This window comes from Palaemon carinicauda, chromosome 42, assembly GCF_036898095.1.
Source record: "Palaemon carinicauda isolate YSFRI2023 chromosome 42, ASM3689809v2, whole genome shotgun sequence".
NCBI classification, from domain to species: domain Eukaryota; kingdom Metazoa; phylum Arthropoda; class Malacostraca; order Decapoda; family Palaemonidae; genus Palaemon; species Palaemon carinicauda.
This window is the reverse complement of record NC_090766.1, coordinates 29,276,374-29,287,708: the sequence shown is the minus strand read 5'-3', so window position 1 is coordinate 29,287,708 and position 11,335 is coordinate 29,276,374.

The following is an 11,335-nucleotide window of genomic DNA, read 5'->3' as shown; positions in this document are numbered from 1 at the left end:
ATTTCAATGAACTTCTGCATGTCCTTCTTTATCCATCTTCATAACCAGGGTTTGGCGGCCAACACGATAACTACGTGCAAGTCAGCCTTGACTAGACCTCTTCTATATGGCTTTCAAGTAGACTTGGCGAATGAGATCTTTAATAAGATCCCGAAGGCATGTGCAAGGCTTAAGCCTGCTGCACCACCAAAGTCCATCTCTTGGTCTTTGGACAAGGTCCTACATTATGCCTCATCCTTGAACAATGAAGATTGTTCGCTTAAGGATCTAACCCAAAAGGTTATTTTTCTGTTCGCTATAGCCTCAGGGGCTAGAGTTAGTGAAATAGTGGCCCTTTCTAGGAATGAGGGCCACATTCAGTTCTCAGAAAAAGAAATGAATCTCTTCCCTGATCCATCCTTTCTCGCTAAAAACGAGCTACCCACTAAATGTGGGGTCCCTGGAGAATCTGCCCTCTGAAGGAAGATGTGCCTCTATGTCCGGTAGAGTGTCTAAAGGTCTACCTTTGTAGAACTTCAGATTTCAGGGGAGGACAGCTCTTTAAAGGAGAAACCTCTGGATCAAATTTATCCCTAAAACTACTGAGGGCGAAGCTCACCTACTTTATCAGTAGAGCGGATCCGGACAGTACTCCCCCAGGTCATGATCCGAGAAAGACTGCTTCATCACTGAACTTCTTTCAGTACATGGACTTTGAGCGTCTTCGTTCATACACTGGATGGAAATCATACAGTGTGTTTTACAAACACTATGCGAAACAGGTACATGAACTGAAACACTATGTAGTGGCGGCAGGTAGTGTATTAAAACCTGCCCCCTAATTACTGTTATAAACAGTCAATGGTTTGGGACTTCAAATGTCCTCGCACATATACTGGGTGAGAATCATCCAGTGTTCTACAAACGCTATGCTAAGCAAGTCCATGATCTGAAGCAGTATGTGGTGACATCGGGTAGAGTACTTAACCCGACATCTAATTCTACGATGAACAGCTAATTGACTGGGACTGACAATTAAAGGGAGAAGGGGTCATCCCTCTTAGGGTGTGACCTCCTTTGATTAAGTGTTACCATGGTGACACTAGCTCTGTTCAAAATCCCAGGTGTGGAATTATACAGATAGCACTAGTGCTGGTGTACGTAGTACACAGTGCCGATAAAAGTAACCAGTACAGGAATTATGAAGAGAATTTGTTTTATAAATTTTCTTCAATCTGAGAGTGGGACTTATCATTCCTTGCTTTCCAAGAAAGAAAGATAATCTCTGTACAGGTTACATGTATAGTTCCGCTACCATGCTACATTCATTTTGCTTACTAATAAACGTCTATTAGAATGTAATTGCGTCCTAACTGGCCGACAATTGCTTGATTAAAAGTCCAGGGTATGTACTTTTATATATTTGTATGCTCACAAACAATGGATTTAAGAAACACTGTTAAGTATTTGGTAATTTTCACAAACTACGAGACTGTTTGTTCATCTGGTGTATACTTATGTTTGTCCATACAATATATGCTTACCTTGAGACTCCCTTTTTTCTACTGTCTAGAATGACTCTTCCCTGTAGGGGGAAGGAAGCACTAACATCGGAGATGATTAGTGATAACGACGGATAACGGTAACGTCATTTGTCTCGATTGATCCAAATGATCATAGAGAGGTTGTCCCAAGGTTAAGGCACTGATGAAAATCCACAGATACATTAATGCTCTGGTATACTTCCATTAGGACGACATGGCTTGAGCCCAAAAAATGGATTTTGAGCGAAGCGAAAAATCTATTTTTGGGTGAGATTGCCATGTCGTCCTGATGGACCCACCCTTCTTTCTTAAAAGAAAAGATCTTCACAGTTCCCTCCCTGACATACTGTATCTGTAGCACCACGCTCAATGCTACAAGGAATGTCTGCCATCTTGGGAATGGCGCCGGGGTGGTGGTCAATAGTAGTACGGGAACGGGGGTAACCTTGTTATGACTTAAATAAATCAGAAATTAAAGTTGAGGTCCACCATCCCCATCAATACACTAATAAAAAGAACACAAACAAAATCAAAGCCCAAAATATCACGAACCTCTTCCAAGGTGTCTTCCAAAAAATAAACCATAGTTTCTTTCCTTTCTACATTGGAATTGTCAAGGTCTGAGGGATGAATATGATGCCCTTTGGCTATAGGAGAGCAAGCTCGATGCCAATACTCTTTGTCCTCTAGAGTACGTTAGCTAAAGGACACCATATAATCAACGAGCTGGGAGCCATAGAGGAAGTCTTATGTACATTCATAGAGATGTTCCCCAAATATCTTTGTCTATCTGTACCCTTCTGCAAGCAGTGGTTGTAAAGTTGATATAGGAAGAAAATACACAATTGTTCTCTTTCTTCTTCTATCAACTTGCTTATTTTCCCATTGTATGGGGTAAGCATAATTGCATTCTTTGACTTTGGGGTACACCATAGTCGCAACCTGCTGCCTGCTTAGACCCCAGTAACGCATTTCCTGTTTTGTAACAATCACCAGCATACTTCCTCCCAGTAGCGAGGAGTTCTGGTACGGTTAGGACAAAATTTTTAAATGCGAGGCGTCTTATGTTTTTAGGTGTTAAGTGGCTTTGCTTTAAGAAAAACCTATCTATCAATTTTATACATATTCCAGAGCAAAGTCCGCCGAGCCCACACACTTGGATGTTTAGACTGGTACGATGATTGGCAAGATTTGAGTTTTTACTTCAAATTACACTTCAGTTTAAATGATTTGAGAGTGGCTTTTCATTATTGGGCTGAGGTAACAGATCGATTTACTGGCCACAAACGCATCAAGAATTCTCCTTGTAATTGGCAACAGCATTGGGATGGTTTACTTGATAATCAGATGAGAGAAATAACGAATGTTAAATCATCTTGGAAATAAGATGCCCCAAAAGTGGGTTGACACAAGCTTCTGCCAACTGGCCAACACAAGCCACTTTGTGACTATTGTTTGTTGACCTAATATCTATCTGAGGTTTGAGCTGAGGAGGGCAGGTTCACCTTTGGACATGTGAAGTACCATAGATTTATTACAAAAGCATGACTTTGAATGTTATATGACAAATTAAGAAAATTGTATTTTTCCCCAAATGCACGGATCAAGGTTATTGAACTCCTGAGCTGACTAGCTCCTAAGTTTTAATGATTTTAGAGTGGCTTTTTACTATGGGGCAGAGTTATAACACCTCGATTTTGTAAATCGAGGTTTCGGCACACGTAAATGCGATTGAAAATGAGACGGCAGAATTACTGGCCAAGAATGCATCAAGAATTTTATTTATACTGTAATTGGCAATAGGTTTAGTTGATGAGAGAAATACCTCATGTTAAATCACCTTGGAAATACAGTATAACATTATGCCCCAAAAGTGGGTCGACGCACAAGTTTCTGCTAACTGGCCAACACCAGCCATTTGGCGACTGTTTGTCAACCGAATGTTTATCCGAAGCTCGGGTGGAGGTGAGGAGGACAGGTTCATCCTTGGACATGTGTAGTACCATGCTAACGGTATTTTTGGATTTATTTCAAAAGCAAGACTTAGAATATATGACAAATCAAGAAAAAATTTTCCCTAACATATCACATACCAGTCATAGAACTCATGAGCTGGCTAGCTCGACCCCCCCCCCCCACAAACCCAAAAACTGGCCCATACCCCCAAAACCCCTCTCCATGTGCACGACCCTGACCTCGCTTGTTTTCCCAGCATGCCCTGAAAGGACGCCTCTAGCGACCTTCCCAGGTCACGACCCACCATTCTGGTCGACTTACAGCTTCTCTCGCGATCACTAGTTTTTTTTTCCTTTGTGCTCTTAGCATGAGTTCTCTCCTGTTCTCTGTTACAATTACTCGGAAACTAGTTGTTATATTTACATTGCAATGTTTCAACATAAATTTGGTAATTTTTTTTTCAGGAACAGGAAGGCAACTATAAAATGCAACGAGAAAAGGCAGCTGTAATAATTAACTAAGAAGTTAAGTGGTAAGTGAAAGGTGTATGCAGTTCATTAAAAAAAAAAAAAAAAAAAAAAAAAAAAAAAAAAAATAATAATAATAATAATAATTAGCCAGGACTTAGCTAAAGAAAGGAGGAAATGGTTGACAAAGCATTCAAACAAGTTGTGTTTTCTATAATCCGTTGCTGAAAAGAAGATTTTGTCTTGAGAATGTATAAAATGAAACTAAGTTTGCTGAAGATGTTATCATGAAGGGTGCTTTTCAACACCTTTTTTATCATCTTTAAAAAAGGACCATCTGAAGTAGGAACGCGACTTTTTGAAAACCTGTAGGCAATTTCACTTGCCCAAAAATTACCAATTCACTGCCTGAAAACCTGCAGTCAATTTCACTTTCATCAGATAATTGCCAATTCACTATATGATCTTATTAGAAATCTTGAGAGAAAATATATGCCAATAAGTTCAGTAACAAAATGAAATGGATTTTCATTAATCTATCTTTCAAAAGAAAAAAAAGGCTAATTTATTTCTGTGGCTCTGGATAAATCTCACTACTAATTTACCTGGTACACTGAGCAAAGTAAGTAATGAAAGATGAAAAATTAAAAGTAAACACAGTAATGCAGCAACTATGTTACAGAATTTATGTAGAATACATAACGCACGCATTTTTAGAAGTACAGTAGATATTACAAAATAAAGTATAAAAAACACTAGGGAAAAAAGCATAGTAGTCAGCGGACTTCTGGCCGGATGTAGCCCGCAGACGACATATTGTAAGAAAGCCAACCACTAACACTGGGCATTCCACAATCTTGAGATTAGAAATGGACACCAGGCACCATAACTTTGGGGGGGGGGGTCAGGATGCAGTCTCGAATACACACAAGGGGCAAAATAAAGGCCAGGCACTAAGATTTACTCGAGGCAGTTGTTAGGAACAAGTAGGCAAACATATGACTTGGACCAGACACCGTACAGAGGACAGAGTGCAGTCTAAGAATTGACAGGCAACGTGCCTCAACAACAGGCACAAGCACTTTGATAGTTTGCCCATGGTTACCTTGTCTGTGACATCATCCTTACTTGCGATTGCCAACCATACCTCAACATTTGTAAGTGTCTGTCCGCCAGCTGTACATTAACCACCCCCCCCCCCCTTCCTTTTAACACTGGAATTTTAGTCAGGTTATGATAGATTTAAATGTGACGACTCGGTAAAAACGAACAAATAAAATGTTAAAATATTTTACAAGGAAAACTCCTGTAATTTGCTAAAAATAAAATAAAAGTTGCCTACACATTCGGCATTCGTAATTTTGGTATACTATACTCACTGCATAATACTGGAACCGGTGGACATGACTGTTTTCCTACTACCAACAGATAAATTCAAAAGCCTCAAAAATAAGTACCACAAAGCATACTTTGAAAAATAAGTAAAAAATAAAACTAACAAAATGAAGTTCATATTCTGGTCCTTGTCTTTCAGTAATTAATTATTGCTTAGTTTTCTTACAATTCATATAAATTTTACACTCTCCCTAAAGATTTTAAACAATTTCTCCATCGCAATTTTCCTACTGTTCCGTAAACATGCTCAGATGAGCTTGATAACTCATCTATACAATATGGTTCTCTAACTATTATTCATATTATTAATAATGACAGTTTTCCTTCACACATTTTGTTTTTGCACTTTAGTGGTAAAGACTGGCTAGACACACAGCTACACATCTTTAATTTTTATTTCATTTTCTAAGGTTTGCAGGTACAATCATGTTACCTTACTGGTAGTATGGTATTGTGTCAATCAGAAACAACTAATTATTTAATGTATTTTCAAGATGGGATTACGGCACATTTATAAATAGATAAAAAAAAAAAAATAAACACTACAGCATTCAGCAACTGCACATATAATTGCTTTAACATGTCACAATCATTTTCTTTTATTGCTTGGTTTGGATGGATATCTCAGAAAACTGGCTCTTATTCAAATCTATAAACTTGGAATTTTCTGAGTCATCAGCAGCAACTTCTAGGAAACTAGACCAGTCACACCATGACTGGTCAAGGAAGGTTTTATCCAGTTGGTGGAATACTATGAAGAACTGTGGATACTCAAGAAATAAACTTTACGAGTATTCCAGTCAAATTGCTGCAGCTGGAAATATTCAAAATGAGTTTGGGGTCAACCATCATAAAAAGTAAAAACAGGCAAAAGTGAGGCTATGGCAAAGGATTCTGTAAATTTCACCAGACCACTTCCTTCCCTTCGTGGCAGTTTCTTGGAGAGCAATGGTTACATGAATCAAATTGTTCCCTGCCACCAACTGGTAGGCAATTTCTACTTAGGCGGCAAGGAAAAAATAAGTAACGTGCCTTGAAACCTCTCTAGACCAATGACAATCCTACTAGAGACCAACCTCTTTACATCAAAGCCAATGCTACTAGTGTTCTCTAATTCTGCAGTCCTTATGTCCATTGATTACACCTTGGAGAACAGTGGGATTTCAGAACTATGGCAAACTCTATGGTTCTTCATCATTACCAAAAATTTCATCAGGACATGCATGTATGTTACAGCTATTTCAACTCATACTGACATACTGCCATAAGTTGACTGTTTAGCTGTGGCTACAAGACTTTCATCATCATCCTCTCAACATGCCACACACTTTGTTCAAGTAATTTAAACAAATACTTTAATTACCACCTTTTATCATTTGATGTTAAGAAATGTACTGGTGGTGTATGGTCAAATATTTAGACTACTGAAGTTTTGAAGAAATGGGTCTTAAATTTACCTGTAGCTCATTTTATGTGAAAGTGTTGAACAATTTGGTGGCTTTGAGAACGGTACCATCTATCATGTTGCGTTGAGGTTATCAAGAATTGGAAAGGAGGAAAAATTTCAACCATTTGTTAACTGGCTCTGCTACACCTTTACCCTTTCATCAGGACAGTTTCATTATCAACTGGTACAGTAGCACCAGAATACAAACTTAAGAAGCAAGGATTGAGAAGAAAATATTTTGATGAACCAAATTCCTCCCTGCCACCAACTCAGTAGAAACAGTGGTAGGGAATTTCTACTTTGGAGACAAGGAAAACATAAGTAATATCTTGAAACTTTAGCCCAACCTTTTTACATCAAAGCCAATGTTACTAATGTTCTCAAGTTCTGTATGCCTTATATACAGCCTTTATGCCTTTCCTCTGTCGATTGATTATACCATTGAGAACAGGAAGATTTCAGAATTCTGGCAACTACTTAAGCTCACATGCTGAGCTGTCTAAAGCATGATTGTGAGACTTGAACAACTTCCCCAAGGACTAAAATAGATTGACTTAATTTTCTGATTTATTAAATATAAACAGCATATACAATATTAGTTTTTCTATAAAAAATAACTAAAGGAACATATTTAAATCAATTTTATCAAAAAGAAACCTATTGGATTTCCATTAAAAAAAAAAAAAATACGTTGGGCAATTCAAAATTAAAAACCTTTTCAAGTATAACAAAATCATAGAAAATTAGAAAAAAATTTATATAAGGCATATAACAACATTAGGTCTCAATTTTATAAATCAAAATCTTATCTACTTTTAGAAAGCAATAATACGCAATATACAAAATCATCAGCTTTGTTCACACTTAAATTACATTTTTACATTTACATCAGTGTAGCAAGCTAGACTGAACATCCTATGTTAGTTCATACCTGAAGAATAATTCCCAGTCAACAACAATCATTAGTGTTCAAAAATTGTTCAAGAAAAGTTCAGGTTAACCTTTTAGAAGTTTGGACATGCTGACATAACAATACTAACTGTGCTGCATGTGGCAAGACAACTTGTCTACTTGTGATCCAATCAAATTCATTTGCAAACATTTTCACTGATTATCCGTAGTTGTGTAGAACATTTGGTCAATATACATTTTTTTTCGCTTTTGTTTATTGAAAAATTACTTTTCCCCGCAACAATTTTCAAAATGGACAGCAAACAATGCACTAAATCAAGTCGGGTGTATTATAGAGTCAATATGTTCCTTATCAACTAAAAGAGTATAATAACACTGAGGGAATGTGGCTTGACCACTAATCATTATTGAAATGCAGAAAAATAAAAAATTTTTATGAAACTTTCGTTGCAGATATAAGTATGAATATCGCCACATTTATTTATCTTAGCTTCTGTATGCAGTGGTACTATTCTAAAGTTATCAAACTATATACAAGTATTCAACTTACAAACATTCAGAAATGCAGACATACAACAAAATGACAAGTCAAGATAAAGAAATACTATGATAAAGCAACATTAAATCACTAAAGACCAAAAACAATATTTTAATAACCGGATATCTATTTCATATGAAAGTCTACTATTTGTTGAATTTGTAGCCAGATATCATAGGCATGGGATTCAGGTTATGTCTACCGAGGCCCCACTTGAGAGAAGGTCGGCAAGATAGGATTATTGACGACTCACTGACCTGGCTTTAAACCTGCGCCAACTCTCACTCATTTTGGCCTGACCAACACTCATTAGGACTTTAATAAGTCAAAAGTAAACATTTTTGTTATCTGTAATAATGACAAAGCAACAGATATTGCAGTTGTTGCGGTGGTCAGTGATATGGGATCGTTGAACAATGGAATGAGGTGGGAACTTATCCCTTAAAAGAAAATTAATTACAAGAACTCTGATGCTAATAGACAAATATTCATCTTTTTGCTGATGTTCCATATCATAAGGATTGTAAGAAACAACCTACTTGGGGAACATTTATCATATACTAGTATTCGGGTAGTAATTAATTCTAGCAAATCAGAATATGGCTTTGCATATAAAGTGAACTAAATGTAGCTGTTTTAGTGGGCAACAAAGAGTCAAATACATTGCGCAGTTGCTATCAAAATCGTGTACCGATGCTCTTCAGAAAACTGGAGATCATGATTCAGCTGACTTCATATCACTCATAAATGACTAGTTTTATATGAATTTAAACAATTAAAAATGTGCAGTGGATTCTGAATGCGCAAGTAAAATAAAGGCAAATCTCTAAAAACCATGTGTATTTATAGATTTCAGAAGGGGTGTTAATTTCATCAGTCACTGATTGTACTTTGCAATATGATGAAAAACTACTTTGGCATTGACTACATATTAACTCTAGGTCTGAATCAGGACTGCCTAGAACATTTCCTAGGATGCACAAGGCAAATGAACGGTTCATACGACTGTCCAAATCGTATAGAACACTTTACTAATGAAAAGTTTAGCAGTCACGGCATACATTGATAGGGAAATAAAAAACTATCCCAAATATGTGTTTAGTAAAGTAGACCAGAATGTTAATTATCAATTTACGAAAATAAATAATATCTACGTCTTGTTTGAATGCTGAGATCGACACTGAGCAGAGCCAAAGCGCAGTTGACGGCGACAAAGGAAAAAAAAAAAAAGTGACCATCGTCTGGCTGACTTTCTCTAAGTGGGTTGTGGGTCTACCCAAGGCCATAAAAGACTAAAACTAATTTAAAGTTGAGGACCTTCTGTACAGTGGTTTATGTTGCATGCTCTCAATTTCTTTTACTGCACAAAATATCCAATGATAAGAGAACATTACTTTCAAGCACAGTGGAAATCACATCTTTAACATTACACACTTAATAATTTGTTTGAATATCTAGAAATGTACTACCATTGGAGGAGGGAGCCCATATGGAGCTGCCATTGCAGCATCAATATCATGGCCTAGGATATCTAAAAATAGGACATCCAATAGATGACATTTCAACTTCCCTGGACATCAACAAAGATATTACTAAGTTATTTTAATGAAATATAAAATTACAAAAAGTATTAAAACTAACAGCACAGATACCATGATACTTTCAGCAAATAAACAGAACCACCTTGAACAGGACGCTTTAAAAATGCGCTACCATTTGAGTGGAAGCCCGTATGGAGGTGCCATTGACCAAAAATATGTTATGGCCACATCAATGGCTAGGATGTCTAAACTTGGTTATTCAATGTACATACTATACATTAAATATAACCCTGAACAGTATACATTATATAGCATTACCTGTATTAAAAAGATTTAATTTTACAATTTATAATTGCAATAAGGATTAACCTTTCAAAGTATTTAACTACCACCACAAACACCTTGATACTTCCGGCCAATAAAAAGGGCCTACCTGAACATAGTTATCTTTCTTCCCATGTGTGTGCGTGTTACGTTGCCTATAATAATACATTACCCATGTGTGTGCGTGTTACGTTACCCATAATAATACATTACCCATGTTTGTCAAAAAATTGAAGCCTTAACTTATGCCATGACAGAGGTTGCCATTAATAATCAATAGTTCAAGCAACTATTCAATATTAAAAATGAGAGGAGCAGCTGGGAGAAGCACAAAGGGTGAAGAAGCCAGTGATGGAGATACTGAATAAAAAAGTGAAGCAGGCAGAGGGAAGTGAAAAATGACAAACGTTATGAGTTTGTATTTTTCCTAACATATAAACCCTCATACTTTACTATAGGAGATATTCTAGTGCGAGCTGGAAAATACGGCAGAAAACCTTAACAAGGTCGTTAACGACCGGGCCGGTAGTTATCCCACTGTTGGGGGTGGGGGACTGCCAGCCGGTAGCTACTGAGTACCTTCAATCGGATTCTAGCTAGGACTATATTAGGGGGCGGTGACAGAGGGAAGATTCGAGTAAAGAATTCGGGTTTGTATGTTAGGAAAAATACAAACTCTGTTATAAGTTTGTCATTTGTTCCTACACTAAATACAAACCCTCATTCCTTACTATAGGAGACTTAGTCTTGAGGTCAGGGTGGACGAAGGGTTCTCTATCCTAGAGAAAATAGTCCTCTGACTACTATTAATGAACAATCTCCCATTAACTTTCTTTGTAGATCCCCAAATCCAGCATGACTGAAGGTTTGTAAATATGTAGAAACCAAAGTTTCAGCATGAAGAGGGTAGGGATTAATACCAGGACCCTTTCATACAAAGGGTTCCCCTGACCTTGAAAAGGGGAACCCTCGTGACTACGAGTAAACTTATACCCTGTGATAGGAGTCAGATGAGTTTCATACCTTATTTCCATAGAAGAGTCCAGCCGAAACTGGTCACAGACTAGGTTACCCAGATGGGAGGGAGAAGAAAGAGCAGAAGATAAATGGATATTCTTTAAAACCTAGTGTAACTCAGAATCCTCGATCAATGGCTACTGTCTCCTGAAAGGGCGTAAAGGTAGTTACAGCACCTGCTGTTCTACCACAATAGGTCCTATAGAAAAATAGTG